Source organism: Neofelis nebulosa, chromosome 7 (genome assembly GCF_028018385.1).
Source record: "Neofelis nebulosa isolate mNeoNeb1 chromosome 7, mNeoNeb1.pri, whole genome shotgun sequence".
NCBI classification, from domain to species: domain Eukaryota; kingdom Metazoa; phylum Chordata; class Mammalia; order Carnivora; family Felidae; genus Neofelis; species Neofelis nebulosa.
Genome location: NC_080788.1, coordinates 75670578 through 75693752, shown reverse-complemented (window position 1 = coordinate 75693752; position 23175 = coordinate 75670578). Strand labels below are relative to the sequence as shown.

Sequence of the window (23175 nt, the reverse complement as noted above, 5' to 3'; positions counted from 1 at the left end):
GGCGACCTTCAGTTGTCTAATGGGTTAGTTGCTCTCAGGCATGAGGACAATACCATTCAACAGGCAAGAGCTTCTAACAGAGACGCTGACTCACATTGTTATTTTCTTTCAAGTCAAATGCCTTGCCTCCCTTTCTGGTGTATCAAATAGGTAGTTACTTTCCAGAATCAAATGCCTCAAACTTGGGTGCTAATAATGTTTTGTTTGCACCTGGTAGCATCTCCTAGCAGGGTGTGCTACTCCAGGCTTATTCTACAGCTGCTATTGCTACACAAGGAAAGGAGGGATGGAGGAAGGAGAGTTCGAGGAACTGCAACCAATGATCTTTTACCACTTGGAAGGAAGGGCTCAAAACAACCACAAACGTGAGGCTACGGGAAAATTATAACGAGTGACCCACTTTATCATTAGTCAGCATATAATAACAGCTGGAGGACAGAGCAACCTGTGGGGGCCAGGTTGGAACAAAATTTAGAGCAGGTTATAGCTACCCAATGGCAAAACATCCAGTAAATTCAGGTACATATTTTTAAGCACATCTTTTAAGTGCATGTAAGCAGCTGAATTTATTTCCTTTCATAGGGGCTATGCCAACTACCTAGAAACACTGCCTGGCACTTCTCACAGGAGTTTTGTGATCCGATTTTGTAAACTGGCTTCAAGTGCAGACACACAGAGACTCGGAAACACACACGCGGACACACAGTTAGAAATCTTCCCTTTTTGCTGTGTCCTTCAAACACCTCCAGGATCCTCTGACCCCTCATGAGGAATAGTTCTAAGTCCTCTCCAGGTGTGGAAGAGTTTGTCCCCTTCCTTTGGAAGAAATGATGGCAACCAGAAGGGACGATCCCCATAGGCAAGGTCTCACCCCATCCCACCTTTCATTCCTGTCCTAATTTAATACTGTTCGCAAATAAAAAAAAAAATGAATGATTTTAGGACTGGCTTCATTGTTGAAGGAGTGCTTTGTATAAATGTTGCATTACAATCTGTCCTTCTTGCCAGTGCTCACGGAGAGTCCGTGAGTGTGTGTCAGCACAAACTCTCCCTCCCAAAGCTCACCGAGCTCACCCATTTCTCCCCATCTCCACTCTTTCCCCAGCAGGACTGTAACTGTACGAGTCTGCCGATCCCGGGCCCCACTCTGTGCCTCCATCCTCTCTGCTCCCAGCCACAGTGTGCTCTGAGAAGCCCTCACCCCGCCTTCAGCTGGTTCCCAGTGCTCTTAGACCAAGTCCAGTCTTCAGTGTGGACTGCAAAATCCTACCTCTGCTGACCTCCTTCACCTCGTTTCCGTCCGCTGCCCCACGCTGCTCACTCAGCAAAGAGAGCAGGTTCTTCCAGGTCCTTGGGGGCAGGTCCTGGTCTCCCCTCGGCCTTTGCCTGGGCCTTTGCCTGGCCTCTCTCCCACCTTCCCCCACCCCCATCTTGCCCCCACTCCTCTTTTGAGCCTGCATTTAAATGTTACATCCTCGGGGAAGCCTTCCTTCTCCCCACGCCAAGTTGGGAGCCCTCTTTTATTTTCTCATGGCACATGCTACCTCTCCCTTGGGGCCTTCCTCAGCTGTAACTGAGTACTCATTGGCTCCCATACTGAACAGAATGCTTGTCAGTGCAGCTGAACAGCCCAGGGCCTGGAGGCGGACTGCACAACTCAGACCTCAGTTCTGCCATTCACTCGTGTCCTGGGTAAATCTCATCGCCTCTCTGGGCTTCCATTTCTGCATCCGCCTGATGGGGTTAGCCGTAGCAGCTGTGTCACTGGGTGACTTTGGACGTTGGATGAGACAGCAAGTGGCCTGTGCCTGGGATGTAGTGAGCACTCAGTAAATATTAAGAAAACCTTAGTAAGTACCCAAAACGTGTTCGCTGAAAGCATGATGCTTTTCATGCAAAATGGGGATAACAGCATCTGCCCTGCCAACCACTCAAGATGGATTTACGATGAAGTGAAGGGCTGAGTGTGAAAAGGCTCTGCACACATGGGGTCCTGCCATCGCCACATACACTTTCCAGACTTAAGCCTTACCTGGCCTGGCCAAAGCAAGGACTGTGTAAACACAGTCTCCCGGGGTCTAGCTGACAGTCTAGCACTTTATCCCCTGGGGAAAATCTTAGCCCTTAGCAAATAAACAGACCTTGAAGTTTCCCTTCAGGGGAACAGGTACTATTTAAAGCTCTGCAACAGTGGAATGCTAATGTCCAGCAACAGCAGGAGCAGTGAAGTGTGCTGGGATGCATGAGATAGGCCCTAATTAATCAACTACTCCCAACCCTGTCCACAGTCAATGCATTTTCTCTAATTTAGTTCAGTGCCATGTGGAAGTGTATATTCCTGCTATGAATAGAGCTCTAGAGGTACACAGGTTCTGGGTTGGAAGGCATCTGAGGACCACTGAACTCAAAAGCCTATTCATGCACATCCACGATTCTCCCCTCCATACGTGGCCAAGCCACAAGCCCCAACCTTCCTGGATGGGTCCCTTAGCACAAGGAGGGGGCAGGCCCCAGGCCCAGCTAGTGTGGAGACAGCTCCTGGTCGACCTGCCCAGTGGGACTCTGAGGCAAGGGAAGAGAGCCCAGTGTAACTCAAGGTTCATGGTGGGAACCAAGAAAGGACACTGAGGCCAGGGAGAAAGGGGTCAGGATTCTAACAAGTAGGAAACAGTGAAGCCAGGTACCGAGATGAGGTGACATGATATAAACAGAGCCCTCCCACTACACTACCAGCAAGCATTCTTCCTAGACACATGGGTGCTGGGGTGAAGTTACAAGGCAGGTTAAAGTCTGCAGGGGAACAAACCAACCCCAAACAATGAGAAAGGAAGGAGGAAATGAAGTGTCATCCAATGATACTGAATGAGGTACTGGATTGGGAGTCGGGAACCCTGCTTTCCAGTTCTGACCCTGCCCCTCGCACCCTCGGGTAAATGACATGATCAGAATGGAGCCATTCTGTAGTCATCACATCCCCAATATGATAGGCACTCGGTGAACATGGTGCGAGGGTTAAGGTTGGTGGCGTTACAACCTTTCATTCTGATCCAGGGGGTTCACACACAGCTGCCCCAGACCCCAGGCATCTTAGAAGATGAGGAGTTGCCAAGCCAGCCGTGTGATAAGTCAGTGTTCTCCAGCGTAAACATCCAATAGGGAGGAAGACTTCTAACAGGAAATGGCAAAAGATCTTCCTAGCAGAATTTCTTTTTCACAAATCTCCCCAGGGGCACCTGGGTGGCTTAGTCAGTTAAGCGTCCGACTTCAGCTCAGGTCATGATCTCACGGTTCCTGAGTTCGAGCCCCACGTTATGCTCTAAACTGACAACGTTGAACCTGCTTGGGATTCTCTCTCTCCCTCTCTCTCTCTGCCCCTCCCCAGCTCATGTGCACATGTGCTCTCTCTCTCTCTCAAAATAAATAAATAAACTTAAAAAAAATTTTTTTTCAAAATCTCCCAAGAATCATTCTAAATGTGAAACCCACTTGATCATTTCACTGGAACTGTGCCTCTCAGAGCTCTGCCTTCAGCCCTTCACTGTGTTGTGCAGAGGCCACACCTGCCCTGGGCTTCTCCTGGCCAAAGGCAAAGCAGAGCAGGGACACCGAGGCAGGTCTGTTCCAGGGAGATACAGGCTCCTCTGACAGCTGACTTTGACTGGGGACTCTCAACAGCCTTGCCAGACTTCCTTCAACTGCACAGGGATCTAGGATGCCTCCACCCAACTTTCCCTTCCCCTCCCTCACTGGCATGAGACCTGTGCCTCAGAATGACTCTCACAGTCTCCTCTGGTCCCTTCTCACCTTCCCCTCAGGCATATCCCTAATAAATCTTTCTCATTTCATCCCATCTCAGTGCCCAATTCTTGGAGGGCCCCAACCAGCACCACTAGTAACCATCTCCTAACTAGTTGAATGAATAATTGACTGTTTCTCACTTCAGTGAAAGCCATCAGGCCAGTCTGTGTGAAAATGTTTTCAAAAGATTTCCTCAGGGGCGCCTGGGTGGCTCAGTCAGTTACACATCTGACTTCAGCTAAGGTCATGATCTCAGAGCTCGTGAGTTTGAGCCCCACATCGGGCTCTGTGCTGACAGCTCAGAGCCTGGAGCCTGCTTCAGATTCTGTGTCTCCTTCTCTCTCTGCCCCTTCCTCACTCACGCTCACTCTCTCAAAAATAAGTACACATTTAAAAAAAAATTTTTTTTTTAATTGTTGAAGTGAGCTTTCCAACCTGGGCCCAGCAGAATGGCTCCCACAAGGAAGGGTGGCGAGAAGGGCTATTCTCCCATCAGCGAGGTAGTGACCAGAGAATTCACTATCAACATTCACAAGCACATCCATGGGGTGGGTTTCAAGAACCATGGCCCTCATGCATTGAAAGAGATCCAGAAACTTGCCATAAAGGAGATGGGAAGTCCAGATGTGCGCATTGACACAAGGCTCAACAAAGCTGTCTGGGCCAAAGGAAAAAGGAATGTTCCATACCTGACTCATGTGCAGTTGTCCGTAACGAGGAAGCAGATGCACCGGACAGGCTCTATACGTTGTTAACTGTGTACCTGTCACCATTGTGAAAAATCTACAGGCAACATGGATGAGAACTAGCTGCTGATTGGCAAATAAAGAGGAAACTATCAAACCTGAAGAGAGAAGAATGTTTACAGAAGACATGGGCCTGAGTAGTCCTCACCAAACATCCTGCTTATTAGGAAGGAGGGGTGCCAGGACTCTACTAAGCCAAGAGCCACTTATTTTTTTTTATTTTTTTAATGTTTATTATTTTGAGAGAGAGACAGAACGTGAGCAGGGGAGGGGCAGAGAGAGAGGGAGACACAGAACTTGAAGCAGCCTCCAGGCCCCAAGCTGTCAGCACAGAGCCTGACGTGGGGCTCAAACTCACAGGTGGAGAGATCATGACCTGAGCCAAACAGATGCTTAACCAACTGAGCCACCCAGGAGCCTCAGCCAAGAGCCATTTCGGTGACTGCAGGGAAATGTGTCATGACAGATGTGTGCAGGATTCAGATAACATCTACTGCTCTGCTCGGAAGTACCTGAAGTGCTGCTTACCACTCTCTCCATCAGTTTGACAATCTGATTTCAGAAGTGACAGCAGCTCAGAGTCCCCACCAAGAAGAGCTGTGGAAGCCAGACTCCCTTTAGTGCTGGACTTGTTTCCTGCAACTGTTCTTTCTCCCCCTTCACGGCCAGGGTGTCAGGAGTGGATCAGGGTGCCTGCCTCTCCTCCCCATTTTTATTGACTGTTTTGAACAAGAACATTTTCTAGCTGGGCACCTGAAAAATTGTCTTCGCAGGGTGACTTAAGTAGCAAAACCTGGGAATCTACCTAATTATCCTAATATCAGAAATACGGTTTAGTATATTAAGTATTACCAATATGATGGATTATTACATTATTTAAAAATGAATAAGACTCAGTCAGTTAAGCATCCGACTCTTGGTTTCAGCTCAGGTCACGATCCCAGGGTCATGGGATCAAGCCCTGCATCAGGCTCCATGCTGAATGTGGAGCCTGCTTAGGATTCTCTCCCTCTGCCCCCCCCCCCCCACTCTTGTGCATGTGCACACACTCTCTCCCTCTCTCTCAAATAAACAAATAATAATAATTAAAAAATAAAAAATTAATAACGTAACATACCAAAAAAAAAAAAAAAAAAGAATTGCACATTTTAAATGGGCGAACCATATGGTATATGAATTATGTCTCGATAAAGCTCTTTTTTAAAAAAGTAAAAGCACTGTGGCAGCTCTGGGCCCATGCCGCTTTGCTGTGGGACCCTGGCCAGAGAGTCAAACCCAAGCAAGAGGGTGGCTGTTTCCCCCTCTATTGACAATGCGATACAGCAGCAAGGACCCAAGCACGGGACAGGCAGAGTTTCCTGAGCCAGGTGGACAGCTCCAGGGGTACGTGTGACAGCCTGGGAGGTCCCGGACGGAGGCTGGGAAGTGAATGAGCACAGAGGGGCCCAGAGGAGTGGCAAGCAGCTCAGACATCACACCGGGCAGCCCGTCCTGTTTCCTGGATTGGCTCTTGAGTGAACTCTGACCCCTCAGAGGCTCCTTAAGACGGGAGATGTGGGTGGAACCTTTCAAGGGGGCAGAGACACAGATGTTTCAGATCCCACTGGGGAGGACTATCGAGTGAGCTAAACCGCAATATGCATATTGATGTGACCACAATCACACTCGACATCATTTGTACCCGGTGGGGTCAGTCGAGGGATACTTGGTATAGAAGCGAAGTTGGGAATTGGTACCATTATCTGGACCACTTGAAAAATAAGGAAGACAATTTTGCCTGATTATCCGAACTTCTTATCTTGGTGTGTATAGCACCGAGGCTCTGGAGTATAGGTTTTATCGTCTGAATTTTCCATTTCTAGTGTAAGTGGATACACCTATGGAGTGCAAAGAAATACGGGAAATGAGCTGATTTTCGTCCATGCAGAGAGGTACCTGGACAGGCTAAAACACTGGCTTTTCTTATTAATCTGTGAGCCCATCACTCCAGCAGCATTTGCAATGAATGACAACATCTGGATGTTCCAGATTCTAGGAGAAGGACACAAGATTATTGAGGTAAGTGTGATGATGTTAACATAGGTCTCCATATTCTCGGTGTCGGCCACGCTGTCTCACGTGTAATTTCCATGTTAAAGTGGTAACCAATGGACGGATAGTTGTCACAAGTCTGAAATACCGACCTGGCTACTGTATCAAGGCGCTGGAATTAAGGTATTTGGATTTACCTAAAATTAGAAGCTATATATGTAGCACAGCTTACATGCCTTCATATTGTGGGAAACTCATTATTTGGGGTTATTGTTACTGACAAGTATTTTTGCTTTTAATTTGGGGGAAAGATAATACATGCAATAAAACACCTATAAATGGGTATTATAGAAGGAAATCTCCCTCTCAGGACCTTATCTTGGAAGCAACCATTGCTATAGTTCCTTCCAGAGACTCAGTATGAACTTCCATAGTGCTAAAAGTTTCTCTGCACTTAGCATGAATCAATAGTCCGAGGGAGACACACCTCTTTTCAGATGGATAATTTGTCCTCAAACACAACATGCGTATTTGCAAACATGTAAACACACAGGTCAGTCAAAAGTCTCTAACGGATTGGAAGAAAAACAAGAATGATGGATTTGTCCCTATCTCTAAATAGAAAAAAAAATCTCAAAGTTTATGGGACTTGAAACACACAAATTATACTTGAATATTAATGACGGAAGGGATTTTTCTGGCTGCATTCTATTTTTTAAAAAGTAGAGTTGTCCTAGGGAAATAAATGCGCTAATCCACCAACTTGGGTTCCGCATTCTGTGCACTTGTATAAAAATACAAAATAGCTACACCTTGTAAACCATTTTTCTCCTGGTCCATTGCTCTGCAGGGGTAATTTGAGTAGGCATTGATGATGATAAACACCACAGTTTAGAAGATGTTAAACCAAGCTTATCAGAGCTCACATAGAGAAACAAATTAGGCAAACTGAAGTAATTTGAGCTAATGAAGTTTGATTCCAAACATCCAGATCAATTAAGCTTCCAGTACTTGCTTGGGTTCCTGCTCTGTAAGGCGGGGAGAGCTGCTGTCTGGAGGGCTGGGCCAAGAGAACTAACTGCAAAGGTATGGAAATAAAGGCGACAGAGCCATTCAGTGCTTCAGGGACCTATTTCGCAAGCCTCATCGTCTGAGGATCACATCATACTGAAATGAAGGGAAAGTGGGCAATGCACCCGGGGGGGGCCCTGCTTATTGACGGTCCCAAGAGTTCCAATATTGCAAAGACCCAGTATTGCGAGAATGGGACCAGCCTTCTGGGTAAAAGCTACCCAATAAGAAAATGGCCATAAGCGAGGCTTCCATGGAAGGATAGGAAGCCCGGGAGCCGGAAGTCAGGAGATCAGGAGGACCTAGTCCTGGTCCTGCCACAAACGAGCTGTGTTTCCCATCTCTAATCTACAGAATGAAAATATCGGGCTAGATAATTTCTTTAATCTCTCACATTCTGGAAGTGTGGGAGTGTGTCTGTACTCTGTGTGCGCATGCGAGTGAAAGGTTAAGGGTAGGAGGGAAGAACTAGGAAGTAGTTCCCAGCCTGGCCCCCTCCAGAATTTGGAGAAGCACTGCCTTAAAGGCTTTACCCTCCATTGGTTATGTGTCCAGTACTGTTCAGAAACGAATTCAGTCCCCTATTGGCTGTGGGGATGGCGAGTGGGCATGCCTCCCTGGCACCTGGGGCACCTGGGAAAATGGAAGCTACGTGTTAGCCCCACCCACAAACTCAAGCTGAAGGTGTCAGCGGTCAACACCCGTCCACCTCCACGGATTCCATGTTCCTCGCCACTGTGGGCACACAGTGCCCCCATCTTGCTCAGAACTTATGAGAAACGCACAGTAGTCTACTTAAGTGGCCTCCAAACATTTTTGGAGCATACATGCCATATCTGTAAATATTTATTTAGCAATAAAATATGAACTAGTGGTACATGATAAAACTGAATACATTATAAAACCTACATAAAATCGAAATTAAAATCACATACGTTTGTAAAAGAGCAGAAATTGACATTTTAATTTTCCTGCCATACTCCCCCTTCCAAGTTTCCCTCCTCTGGGATACAAATACCCCCATTTCAGAAACCACTGCTTTAGCATATCAGAAGCAGCATGGAGAGTCTTAAATGTGTGGCTTTGGCACACAAACTTTCTAGGCCTCAGTTTTGTTGTCTATAAAATAATAATACGTTTCTTCATGTTGTTACTATAATTATCTTCACCAAGACACTCTCCTTATCACTCCCCTAGCTTATTTATTGTATGTCTGATTCATTCACTCATGCATTAAGTGATTCATTTTACAAATATTTATTGAACCCTGTCTATGCTATTCCCCACCTATGCTGTTGTGTTAATGGGAATATAGCAGGGACAAATGCAGTCAAAGTGTTTGCCCTCATGAAGTTTGTATCCTGGAAGGACAGACAGGATTAAAGATTAAACAAATAAATATATGACATAAAGGCAAGAAGTGTTCAGTATTATGAACATATTAAAAGAAGAGGCACCTGGCTGGCTCAGTAGGAATATCATGAAACTCTTGATCTCGGGGTCATGGGTTCAAGCCCCACATTGGATGTAGACAGTACTCAAATAAATGAACTTGTTTTTAAAAAATATTAAAAGGCAGTATAAAGTGATGTGAATTGGAGCAGACGCTATTTTAGATTGGATGGTAAAACATCCTCACTAAGGAGTGAGGGGGATTTGGATAGGTACCCCAATGAAATTATAGTTATCAGAGGAATTAGAAAAAGAGCATGCAGTCAGACGGATGATACAAGAAAGGACATGTTCTCAGACAGAAATGAGCTTGGGATGTCCTAGGACAAGTAAGAAGTCAGTGTGACCAGCAGGAGAGACAAGTTCATCAGAGGCCAGACCATCTTGCATCTTGAAGCCATTTTCAGGACTTTGAGTTTTATTTGGAGCATGATGGAGGATGGCAGGAGAGGACTTAGAGCCATGTTGAAGGCCAATTAGCATAACTCCCAGGGGCTCCTGGGTAACAGACCCTAGTTATACACCATCAAGTTCAGGAGTCACTTGTATCAGGCTGTGTTAGCTGAGGGGGGGGGGGGTGGGGTTGGGGGTTCTACATGAGGGCTGTATTTATGCCTGAATGTATGGTGCTTACTGCTCTCTGTGGTGATCTTGTATATTAAATGACCTTGAATGTACCTGGTTCAGATAAGGTTGAGCTTGCCCACAGTCTAGACCATGAGATACTCTGCCAGCCTTGTAGGGTAGATCTGGAAGGAGAGGAGCTTCCAAAAGCTCTGATGTGACCTCCACTCACCCAGACCTTGCTTTCTGCAACTGCTGGCCAGTTGATGAGGCATTTTGTGGTCTAAAAGCTTGCAATTGCCACCTGACCAGGAAAATGTTGCTAATACATTTGCCATGTGGCCAGAGTGTAAGGATGTCCTTCCTGTAATTTTTTTAGTTAAGTAAATGTAGTTTGGTTTACACGTGTCTGAGTATCTGAGACTGATTTTCCTGTCCATCTGAGACTACAATCGACACTTGGCCATGCAGAAACCTAGTGGCTGTGTAGAAACCAGGGTGCTGGAGGGTTTGGGGTATGGCAGTAACAAGTTATAATTTGTATTCTTCAAAGATCCCTCTGGGGTGCCTGGGTGGCTCAGTCGGTTAAGCGTCCAACTTCAGCTCAGGTCATGATCTCATGGTTCATGAGTTCAAGCCCCACATCAGGCTCTGTGCTGACAGCTCAGAGTCTGGAGCCTGCTTCAGATTCTGTGTCTCCCTCTCTCTCTGCCCCGACCCACTCACGCTCTGTCTCTCTCTCAAAAATAAATTAGCATTAAAAAAAATTAAAAAAAAAAAAAAAGATCCCTCTGCCTGCTGTGTGAAGAATTTATTGTAGGCGGGCAAGAAGAAGCAGGGAAACCAGGTAGGGGACTATTGGGATGATAGTGCTGGTGGCAGTTAGAAGGTGGGATATATATTGAAGGCAGAAGCAGCAGAATCTGCTCTTACATGGCCTATGAGTCAATGACAACTTGTAGGTGAGGGCCTGATCATCTGGGCAGCGATGGTGTTTACTGAGAAGACAACACATCCAGGTTGGGATGGAGGAGTCAGGAGTCTTGTTTGAGACATAATAAATCTGAGATGCTTACTGGACATCTCTATGGCCATACTGAGCAGACAGTTCACTAATTTTCTGTCACGTGAGTTATCTGTGCATGGTTTGGAGGGAAAATATATCTCCACTTCATATATTTACATTAGGATATGATTTGGTGAGTGACAAGGGAGGGCAGGCCCACGGCTGAGCAAAAGCTTGCAATGTGATTTCATGGCTTGTGTTGCACTCTCCGGCTCTGCCCTCCACCATAAGCACAACATAATGCAGAAACTGGCTACTAGGTCTAGAATTTGAAGTCATGCTAGTCCAGCCAAGTTAGGCAGAGCCACACCTGACCCATAGCATTTATGTACCATTAACAAGAAACACATGCTTATTGTAAGGCATTGAGATATTGGAGTGATTTGCTACTGCATCAAAAATTGATAGTGTAATACCCAAGGGTCATCAGTGTCTAGGCAGTGTATTCGAGGCCATAGCACCTAATGCCATTGCTTAGGGAATAAGCATAGATAAAGAAAAATACTGAGTCCTGGGAAAAGGAAACTCCAGGAAAACAGACTGAAAATCCATGGACAAAGATATCCCAAATTTTTTTAAAAAGTGCTGTATGAAGGGGCACCTGGGTGGCTCAGTCGGTTAACGATCTGACTTCAGCTCAGGTCTTGATCTCACGGTTCATGAGTTTGAGCCCCACATTGGGCCCTGTGCAGAAAGCTCAGAGCCTGGAGCCTGTATCTCCCTCTCTCTCTCTGCTCCTCCCCTGCTCATGCTGTCTCTCAAAAAAATGAATAAACATTTTTTAAAAATTTTAAGTGATTTATGAAAAAGAACAAAGTCCGTGATGCCAAAAACAGCTGAGGATACAAGAAAGAAAAAGACACAGAAATTACATTAAATTTAGCAAGAGAGAGAACATTGATGACTTTGACAAAAATGAGCTCAGTGAATCGGTGGGGTGAAAACTGACAAAAATTGGGTAGAATATGAGGTGAGAATGTGGAAGCAAAAAGTACAAATGACATGTTTTATAAGTCTTCCCTAAAGGGGAACAAAGGCATGGAGCAAGCAAGCGGTTTAGGAAATTCTGTTTTGTTTTCCAGATGAGAGATAATACAGAATGTTTACATGTTGATGAGAAAAATCTAGTAGAGAGATATCATTTTGAAGTAATATGATAAACTGATGCCCAGATGAGTGATGAATATTGCCAGATTTTATATTGGAGTTTTTATACTGATAATGTTTAACTATACCATCACCAGCAATCCAAAGAAAAATATTAAAATCCTATGATGCCAATTATTCTCTTCACCCCCAATTCCCCGAGGATCATAAAGGAGCCACAGACAAGGAATAACAAAAAATTAAATGCCACTCTACCAATGGTTGTTACAGTGCCTAATACTCCAGCTCAAAGTCTTCATAATGGTTGACTAAGACTCCACAGCTCAGGCTTCTCCTTCAAGACTTGGATCCAATTCTTAAGATCTTAACCTCTCTAGCAAACTTCAAGAAGAAAGTCATTTGAGGATAGTGGTCTTGAATCCACTTACACATCCCCATAGAAGTGAAGAGAGAGCAAATGTGAAGGGCCTCTGTTTGTGCCACTTATGTCACAATGTCTTATCCAATACCTATTAAGTCCCAGGTAATGTCTTGAGTTCTAATAATTCATATTAGTGACCGTTCCTCCCTTCAAGGGACAGCTAGTAAGGACATGGGCAGGTTAGTCATAGAAGGACAAGTTCTCCCCCACTGCATAGGTGGATGATGGTGTTTTCTCCATGGGCAACTCATTCATATTTAACTTGGAAACTCTGAAGACGATGTCCTAATCAAAGGCATGGCCTTCAGAGTAGAAATTTCGGACACTGAGGTACAGGACTGGCAGAAAGACTTGGGGTAATGCTTCTTCCATGGTGATGCTGGCTCGTGCCAAGTTCAGTCTCCTTTGGGACTCTTATACACACAACATGTACAGGTTCTTCACTATAAAACCTCTAGAAAGCTCTCTTCGATTTGCTCTCTCCCTCCCAGGATGCTCAAATGAACATTCTCTTTTCAAATAGCCCATAATTATCAAATCGCTTGATTTGTATTGCAGAGAAAGAATAATTTCACCAGAATCCAGTGACCATGAGTTTTGGGAAACTCAAAGGGAATTTCATAATTCAGAATTAATTAGGCAATGAGAGAGAACAGGAGGCATATTTTAGTATATTAATTCATGCCAAGTTCAAACTCATTCCATCTCAGTTGCCCAGTGTGAATAATTATGCCATTAATCCATAGCTGGAGGAGAGCTATGGTGACTGCAATATATTTCTAAGCAAATAAAGAAAAATGTCACTTTTCCCCTTCAACTAATTCTCTGAATAGAGCTACATAATAATAATACCTTTATTTGTTTATAGGGCATAATTCTCCAGAGCTCAATAAACTATAGGATAAGCAAAATGCTGAAGAGGAAAAACAAAAAACAAAAAACAGAAGTTTTCCAGCTAATTCTGAAACAAAACATTAGAGGGGGAAAATGACTAAGGAGAGAAGCTGAAATTTTTATAAGAGCTTGGGAAAGGGCTAAAGGGAAGAGGTGATGATGTGGCTTTTTCATCTCCCTCCCCTTCTATGGAACACTCTCCCGGTGGTGACTCTCGGGAGGGCTAGCGGGGGGGGGGGGGGGGGGGGGGGGGGGGGGAAGCGGGGGAGTTTCATAGACATTTTATCAGCTCTGAACAGGACCCCTGGCTCCAATCATCCTTTGCTGTCAAGATGATGCAGGTCAGCCTGCCCCCTTCCAGATGCCCTTACAGTTCATGTACGGTTTATTGAGAGTACTAGTATTGCGGGGATCAGATCCCAGGATTCTGATTTATGAATTAGGGGAGAGAGAAAAGGCAAGGAAATCTGGGACCTCTCAATCGGCGCCTTTCTGGTTTCCTGCCGACACTGACTGCATGGCGCCCTCTAGTGCCCAGACTGGTTTTCTTACAGTCTCGGCAAGGCAGTCCAGTGCAATTTTTTTTCCCCCACATGAGGGAGCAACACAGGGAAAATAAAACTATTAGTGGAAGACATAATTTTATTTTAAAATAATAGTTTTACTGAGTTCCAAGCGAAATGTACATTCTTAAAACCTGCATTATGCCATTTATTGAACAGAAGATCAATTGGAATATGAGAAGAGAGTTTTAGTTACTAAAATCGTAACAAGCACATTTGATCCTGCAACCAAGAGGAAGTATCTAGTCATTTATCCCTTGTGCACACACACCGCCCATTAGAGGGCCCTAAGTCTGTCCGTGTGCTTTATCTCATTTCAGCCCCAAATGGCTGGAGACGGCCATCTTGAACCCTGACCTTTCCCCAGTGCTCCAACTGGTCCGCCCAGACTCCATATATATGTGCAATAGACATAACACATGCAACTGTGTGCAAAACAGAGCTTTTGATTTGTCTTCTCCCTCCCTTACCTGTTCCTCCCTCCGCTATCCCCTGTTGGCACCACCATCTCTTAGCTACTCAGGCCCAAAGCCCAGGAATCACTTTTGACCCCTCTCTTCTGCACGTTGTAATTCCAAATCACTGGTAATGCCTGTTAGGTCCAGCTTCACGATAATGTTTATAGGCAAGAACTATCCCAACTAGTGGGTGAACATTTGAGGAGTAACAGAATATCATGTACTTCCAAAGGGTCTCCCCACAAATACTTATTAATTACAAAAGGTGAAATAGTAACCTTACTCTTACCACTAATGGGACTGATTGACAGCAAGTGCCTCCTGGTGTCATGCAGGAGTAGGACTCAGCATTGCTTCTATGATCTCCCTGCCAAAAGTCCATAACGTGGATCCAGTCATGAGGAATTATCAAACCCAAATTGAAGGCCATTTTACATAATAATTAGCCTGTACTCTTAAGAATGTCAATGTCGTGAAATATAAAGAATGACTCAGAAGCTGTTCCAGATTAAAGGAAATTAAAGAATGATAGGACAAAATGCTCCATGTGATCTCGGATTTTCTGTCATTATACAGAATAGAATTGAAGCAGTTGGAGAAATAGAAGTTCTGTGGATTATATAATAGCACTATAGCAATATTAACTTTATTTATTTATTTTTGAGAGAGAGAGAGGGAGAGACCGTGAGTGGGGTAGGTGCAGACAGTGAGGGAGACACAGAGTCCAAAGCAGGCTCCAGGCTCTGAGCTGTCAACACAGAGTCTGAGGCGGGGCTCCAACCCACTAAGCTGCAAGATCATGACCTGAGCCCAAAGTCAGACACTTAATCGACCGAGCCACCCAGGCACCCCTAGCAATATTAACTTCTGATTTTAATAATGGTACTGTGTCTTTAGACAAATTTCTTGCTTTTGGGGGCACCTGGGTGGCTCAGACAGTCGGGTGTCTGACTCTTGATTTTGGCTCCAGTCATGATCCCAGGGTCGTGAGATTGAGCCTATTGGGCTCTGCACTGACAATGTGAAGCCTGCTTGGGATTCTCTCTTCCCTCCCCCCCTCTCCGTACCCCCCCCATGCCCCTCCTCTGCTTGCACTCATATGTGTGCGCTCTCTCTCTCACACACAAAATAAATAAGCATTTTTTAATAAAAATCAATTAAAATGGCCATTCTCCTCCAACTAATTTATAAATTAATTGATTGCAGGCAATTGTGGCAATCTTAACCTGGCTGGTAAACACTGCTGCTCTCCGCGGAGCTGTGTGAGATGTCAAACAGGAAGCCACCACATCCGGTTCTGGACCCTCTTGGGCTTTTTCTGGTACCAACCCAGACGCTTCGAGGCTGTTTGCTTTCCTCACTGCATCTGTCCCCCTCCTCCCACCCCGGTCACTCCATAAGCTCCCTTTACATTTCTCTATACTACAGGGACACCCGTCCTCAGCGGTGCCCTCAGCCCCGGATTCCCCTCTGCCTCCCCTCCCCTCACCTACATTCACTCTCTGACCTATAGCAAGACTTTGAGTGGGCTTCACTAGAGCTGATTCAAAAGCAGCGGCAAGAACCCACCCTCAGTGTGCCCAGCGTGGGGAGCAGTGGGAACGGGGGTGGAGGGGAACATTAGCTTCTCTCACTTCAAAATGAGATAAGAAGTTGAGTTTCTTAGAACTAACCTCCATATTCTGGTCACTCATGAGGGGGCTTCTGATAAGTGATTTGACAGATGTCCTCTCTACCACCCACTTCTGTGGTCACGCACACCGCACAGAGATGAGCAATCCTTTCCAGGCACACTCTCTGCTCCATAGCCTTGTGATTGGGCCCCACACATGTAGTTCTGGTCCGTGATTTCCTGTATTTTGCTGGCTTCTAATATAGAACTTTCAGGCTCCAAATACCTCACCCATGTCCTCATCTTTCCCCTCCTGCTACGTATTTCCCCAGAAGCCCCTAAAAGGAAGTGCGTCACAAGTGCTCACAAACAAGGTCTTTGCCAATCCACAGAGCTGCAATTGCCCTCTTCCTTGGCACTGACGTCCTCTTCCCCGTCGAGCAGGACACGGCCTGCAAAGCTACACCAACACACCGCAGCACTGCCTGTAGTGTCACCTCTGAGCCATCGCCTGTTCTAATGTACCATGAATGAACGCAGGCCATGGAGACCAAAGGATGCTGTGTTTTCTTTGAAGTTCTAAAAGCACCCAACCTAACCGTGTCTCATGCCTCGGTGGTGTCAACACCTCTTCCCTCTTTCCTGGTTCTAGTCTTAGGATTTGACATTCCGGCGGCACAGCAATTCTGCTCGGGCCTCATTGTCTCTCTGAGAGTTTTAGGGAGAAGAATGCTTTCATTTTGTGCCCTTGACCTCTCTCTTCCACAAGCTGAGCTGGGGCGCACACCCTGGGCTGTCTCCCTGTCTTCCTCTCTCCCCTTGCATTACCCCTTCTCCTTTTTTTTTTAAGTTTATTCATTTTGAGAGAAAGAACGTGTGCACGCACTCACGCAAGCAGGGAAGGGGCAGAGAGAGAGAGAGAGAGAGAAAGAGAGAGAATCTCAAGCAGGCTCTCTGCCCCAAAATCTTGAGATCATGACCTCAGCCAAAACAAGAGTCGGTCACTTAACCGACTGAGCCACCCAAGTGCCCCTACCCCTTCTCCTTTGACCCAAGACTGATGCTCCACTCTGAAGCTTTCAGTAAAAGGGATGGCTTTTGTCCCTCTTCTGGTTTCTAGAGAAATAGAACACCTTGTTGGCTGGGCCCAGGGGTAGAACCTTTCTAGCCTCCATTAGATAAAATTTGAATCTCACTCCTTCACACGTTCATCTGCTTCCACTTTCATTTCCCCTCTGAAACCCTAACTCCTCTCAACTGTCTCCCTCAGGCCCCAGTATGGCTTCTCAAGAGGCTTTCTACAGCGTCTATGCTTTCAGTCTTCCATTCAACAATTACAGGAGCATTTACCAAGCAGCATCACTTTTACAAACCCACCCAATTTGAGTATGACCAAGAAACGTTCAGTCATGCATGAAGGCAAAATTGCAGGGATAAGGATATCTATAGCAGGTGTGTTAATAAAAACAGTGAAAAAATGCCACTAATATAACTGTTCTGAAATAAATAGCTGGTTGAATACACAATGGTATATCTACGCAATGGAAAATTGGGCAAGAGTTATAATTATTGGTGTATAAAGGTGATTCTCAAACTGTTAAAGAACAGCCTGCATCAGAATTAGCCAAGGGCTTGTTAAAAATACAGAGTTCTGGGGGCACCTGGGTGGCTCAGTCAGTTAAGCGTCTGACTCAATTTCAGCTCAGGTCATGGTCTCACGATTCATGAGATCAAGCCCCACATCAGTCTCTATGCTGATAGAGCCGAATCTGCTTGGGATTCTCTCTCTCCCTCTCTCTCTCTCTCTGTCCCTCCCCCGTTTACGTGCTCTCTCTCTAAAAATAAATAAATAAATAAACATTAAAAAAGTATAGAGTTCTGGGCATAGATCCAGACTACAGAATCAGAATCTCTGGGAGTATGACTTGGAGTCTTTATTTTAACAGGCTTCTCCAATGACACTTAATGCATATAATATTTAAAAACTTACATCTGTGGAAGTCTAGTTAACCATGAAGGAAAATGGTCATGATATACTGTCAGATAAAAATCATAGGTTATAGAAAAGATCTATAATATAGTCCTATTTTTTAAAACAAATAGTGTAGATAGATAACACTGAAAGGATATTTGCCAAAATATTAACAGGACTTAGTGGTAAGTTTATAGACGATTTTTATTTTACTCTTTTTATGTGTTTGCTTGGTGTGTGCAGTTTCTGCATTTCCAAAATAAGCACGTATTTCATGAGTACTTAGCAAATGATAAAAGTTGTTTCGTTTTCACAGAACTATACAGGAGTTAAACTGTGTAAACCTTTTTTAACTTGTACTTTCACCTTGGATTTAAGAAAGCACATGTGAGGCAGCTTGCAAAATTTTACACCACATGACAAAATTTCGAAATGAAGAATCAGAAACAAAGGGGAAATTCTGGCATTAATACAAAATGAAGCCAGGATTAAGGTCAGTTTCCAATACACCACCATAAACTTTAGTATTGTTTCTGAAGCTGAGCTGTAGGTTTGGCACTTCCTGGTGTCCCATGGTAACTGAGCAGATAAGGGCAGTTAGGAAGGGGGAGGAGTGAGGGATTACAGCAAAGTTTTAACTTGGATGACTATGTGGATGGTAGTGCCCTTAACCAAAACAACAGATTCATGACAGCCTTGACTAGATTTCTGTATAACAACTGCCCACTGGGAAAGAGTGCAAGAAAACAAGCATGGAAGAGAAAGCTCCCTCTGCTACAATTGCTGGCCACCCAGCTAAGTGACTGCCCCACACACCAGGCTTGCAGCCTGAGATTCAAATTCTGGTCTCAATAAAAAGTCAGGGACATTAAGGGACATCTGGGTGGCTCAGTCGGTTAAGCGTCTGACTCTTGATTTTGGCTCAGGTCGTGATCTCACGATTCATGAGTTCCAACCCCACATTGGTCTCCACACTGACAGTGCGGGAAACTGCTTGGGATCTCTCTCTCCCTCTCTCTCTGCCCCTCCTTTGCTCACTTTCTCTGTCTCTCTTGAAAATAAATAAATAAACTTAAAACAATTTTTTTTAAGTCAAGGATGTCATAAAAAATGAACAGAGGAGGGGAATAAACACGTCTCCAAAGAAAATATACAAATGGCGAACTAGCACCTGAAAAGATGTTCCATATCATTACTCGTTAGGAAAATGCAAATCAAAACCACAACCTCACACCCACTAGGCTGGCTACAATTTTTTTAAAGTGTGGGGGTGGGGGTGGGCAAGGATATGAAGAAATTAGAACTTTGTATGTTGCCATGGGAATGCAAAGAGTAAGACGTAAATGTCAAATGGTGTGGCCCATGCAGAAAAGAGTTTGCCGGTTGCTCAACAAGTCATACAGAACTACCCTATGACCCAGCAATTCCACTGCCAGGTATATATCAAGAAATTGAAAACTAGAACTCACATAAATGCTTGTACATGAATGTTCATAGCAGCACTACGCACAATAGCCACAAAGTGGAAACAACCCAAATGTCCAGCAGCTGATGAATGAATAAACAAAATGTGTTCCATCCATATAATGGAATATTATTTGGCCATGAAAAAGGACTAAAGCACTGATGCTACAACATGGGTGAAACTTGAAAACGTTCTGCTGACATAAAGAAGCCAGACACAAAACATCACATATTGCATGACTCCGTTTACATTAAACATATGGAATAGGCAAGTCCATAGAGATAAAATGTAGACTAGTGTTTTCCAGGGCCTGAGGGGAGGGGAAACGGAGAGTGACTGCTTAATGGGTGTATGTCTTTTGGGGGTGATGCAAACGTCTTGAAACTAGATAGAAGTGATGATCACACAACACTGTGAATGCACTAAATGTCATTAAATTGTACAATTTAAAATGGCTCATGGTTGGGGCACCTGGGTGGCTCAGTCGATTAAGCATTTGACTTTAGCTCAGGTTGTAATCTCACCGCTCATGAGTTCCAGCCCCACATCGGGCTCTGTGCTGATAGCTCGGAGCCTGCTTCCGATTCTGTGTCTCCAAGTCTCTCTGCCCCTCCCCCACTTGTTCTCTCTCTCTCTCTCTCTCTCTCTCTCTCTCTCTCTCTCTCCCCCCCTCAAAATTAAATAAACATTTAAAAAAATTGATAAAAAATAAAATAAAATGGCTCATGGTTAATTTTATGTTAGGTGACTTTTGCCCCAATTAAAAAAATGGGGGGAGGGCAAGTTTCAGGGTCATTTAGGAATCATTTGTGAAAGTTAAATCTGAGAATGCTGGGGCTTTCAAAAAGATTCTGAAGAGGAAGTGGAAATAATTAGTCCAGTTTGGGACCCCTGAGTCTGATAGGTCCATGGGGCATTTAGGTGAAGGTACTAGAAATCAGTTTGGATTACCAGTCTCAGCTGGGGAGAGAAGACCGGGCTGGAGCTCTAGATTTGAGGGTCATCAGGCTGGAGGTAGAAATTGATATATGTGAATTCTCCTCGGAACCCCTAGTAGAAATGGAGTGGAAAATAGGCCCCAGTGGAAGAAATTCCTTCATTGTCTCTGATTGACTCCCCTTTGAAAGGTTTCCTCATCAGTGTGGGCTTTGTATTCATTCGTTGTTTTTAATGAAGGAAGAAGGTTGTATGCAAATTTTCTCAGTGCAGAAAAGCCTTGGCACGGGGCACCTGGGTGGCGCAGTTGGTTAAGAGTGCGACTCTTGATCTCAGCTCAGGTCTTGATCTCAGCTTCATGAGTTCAGTCCCTGCATTGGGCTCCATGCAGGGTATGGAACCTACTTTAAAAAAATAATAATAAAAGCCTTGGCTCTGATGGGAGTGGAAATCTCTAACATGGCAAAATGGTAAAAAATGTGACTTATGTTTGACACATTATCAGAACAAGTCACCACAGGCCCCTCCTCCTTATCTTCCTTCTCTCTGTACCAAGCAAAGTGTGAGAGGCCTCCCTTGCCCTTTCCAGCGTGTGGTCCCACGTGTTTGCGGTAGGCTTGTTGGAGCCTTGCAGTAGGCTTGGTGTGTCACAAGAAGAGATATGGTGCTGTGACTGGCAAAGCCAGGTCATACTTTCTTCCAAGTCTTTTCTGATTTGGAACAAATTTCAGGGCACAAATTACTTTTTAAATGGCATTTTAAAAAGCAAATATGGGGGCGCCTGGGTGGCTCAGTCGGTTGAGCCTCCAACTTCGGCTCAGGTCACGATCTCGCGGTCTGTGAGTTCGAGCCCCGCGTCGGGCTCTGGGCTGATGGCTCAGAGCCTGAAGCCGGCTTCCGATTCTGTGTCTCCCTCTCTCTCTGACCCTCCCCCGTTCATGCTCTGTCTCTCTCTGTCTCAAAAATAAATAAACTTAAAAAAAAAATTAACAAAAAAGCAAATATGGTCAGGGGGAATGGAGGGATGGGTGAAAGAGGTAATAGGGATTAAGAAGTGCGCTTGCTGTGATGAGCACCAGGTATTGTATGGAACTGTTGAATCACTATATTGTACACCTGAAACCAATATAACACTGTGTTGGCCAACTGGAATTGAAATAAAAACTTAAATAGGGGCACCTGGATGGCTCAGTCGGTTAAGCGTCTGACTTTGGCTCAGGTCGTGATCTCACAGTCCATGAGTTCCAGCCCTGCGTCGGGCTCTGGGCCAACACCCCAGAGCCTAGAGCCTGCTTCAGATTCCATGTCCCTCTTTCGCTCTGCCCTTCTCCCGCTCATGCTCTGTCTCTCTCTCTCTCAAGAATAAATAAGCATTGGGGCGCCTGGGTGGCACAGTCGGTTAAGCGTCCGACTTCAGCCAGGTCACGATCTCGCGGTCCGTGAGTTCGAGCCCCGCGTCAGGCTCTGGGCTGATGGCTCGGAGCCTGGAGCCTGTTTCCGATTCTGTGTCTCCCTCTCTCTCTACCCCTCCCCCGTTCATGCTCTGTCTCTCTCTGTCCCAAAAATAAATTAAAAAAACGTTGAAAAAAAAAATTAAAAAAAAAGAATAAATAAGCATTAAAAAAAATTTTAAATAAAAACTTAAATAAAAAGAACGGATAAAAATGCAAAAAAAAAAATTTAAACCACAAAAAAGAAAATATGGCAAATTTGTTAACTGTTCAACCTAGATAAGGGATGTATAGACATTTATCGTACCATTTTCTCCATTATTATATGTTGAAAATATTTATAGCAATTTCAAACAGAATCTTTAACATTACAGTGATGTGGATTTCACACAAGTTTATTAAGCATAAGATGTGTTCCAGGCACTAAGCTAGGAAGTCTCACATGTAACTAGTGCCTGCATCATGGACCATTTTGATGACATTTTCTATGCCAGATAAATGCCCTAAGCTGTAGGTTGCAATAAATAATGTTATGGTGCAGGAAGGTGGTTAACAATGATCCCTTGGGTCAATAAGAGGTCAAGATGAAATTTGACTTGTATAAGGTTTGAAATAGAAGGCATTCCCTAACCCCAAAGTTATAAACTTCTCTGTATCTCCCAGAATAATACTTTGGAAAGTTCAATCACATAGCTTATTTTCTCATACAGAGGAGCCGATTCCCCCACCTATAAGTAGAACTGTTCTGCTTGTCTAGGCTCTGCCACGTGTTCCCAGGGCAGCCCCATCTGTCAGATGCTGGTTCTTAGGCAGGTCCTACTGACAGCACAATGCACGTGGACTTCCTGACAATGCCTTTGAAGTGGTGGGAAAAAGCCACATTACTGTGGGCTGTTGTAGCATGGGTCTGGGTAGACCACTCCTCCTCTTAAACGAAGCACAAACTCTAGATTGAGAAGAAAATCGAAAAGAGATAGAAGGCTCACAGCTTTCCCTCATCTAGTCTTAGGTGTAAGACCAAACCTCTTGGACACAGATAATGAAATTATTATTCTGAAATTCCTATATCAGGTTGAAGCTCTGATCCCGAATAGTCATGAGGTATCATTGTCACTCCTACTTCCCCTATAAGAAAAAGGAGGCCAAGAAAAGCTAAACGTCAGGATTTAATGGTATGCCAAGTTAAGCCTCCAACTCTAATTTCTGCATAGAATTTGAATTTTGATCTTAATTTCAATCTTAGTATTATGGAAGGAAAACTTTGATGAGTTTCTTTTTCATTGAAATATAATTGATATATAATTAGTTTCACTTGTATCACATAATGATTCGCTGTATGTATATGCTGTGAAATGATCACCACAATAAGGCTAGTTAACATCCATCGCCACACATAGTTACAAATTTTTGTCTTGTAATGAGAACTTGTAAGATCTGCTCTCTTAGCAACTTTCAAATACGTAATACAACATTATTAACTATAGCTACCGTGCTATGTATTATATCCCAGGATGTACTTATAACTGGAAATTTGTTTTTTGACCATCTTCACCCATTTCACCCCCCCC

The 23175-nt window shown here is 44.5% G+C and overlaps 1 pseudogene; it reads left to right on the top strand.

Annotated features, from left to right (window-relative positions):
* The first annotated feature begins 4247 nt into the window (after positions 1 to 4247).
* LOC131517960 (large ribosomal subunit protein eL31-like) lies at positions 4248 to 4614 on the top strand (annotated as a pseudogene).
* Positions 4615 to 23175: the final 18561 nt, after the last annotated feature.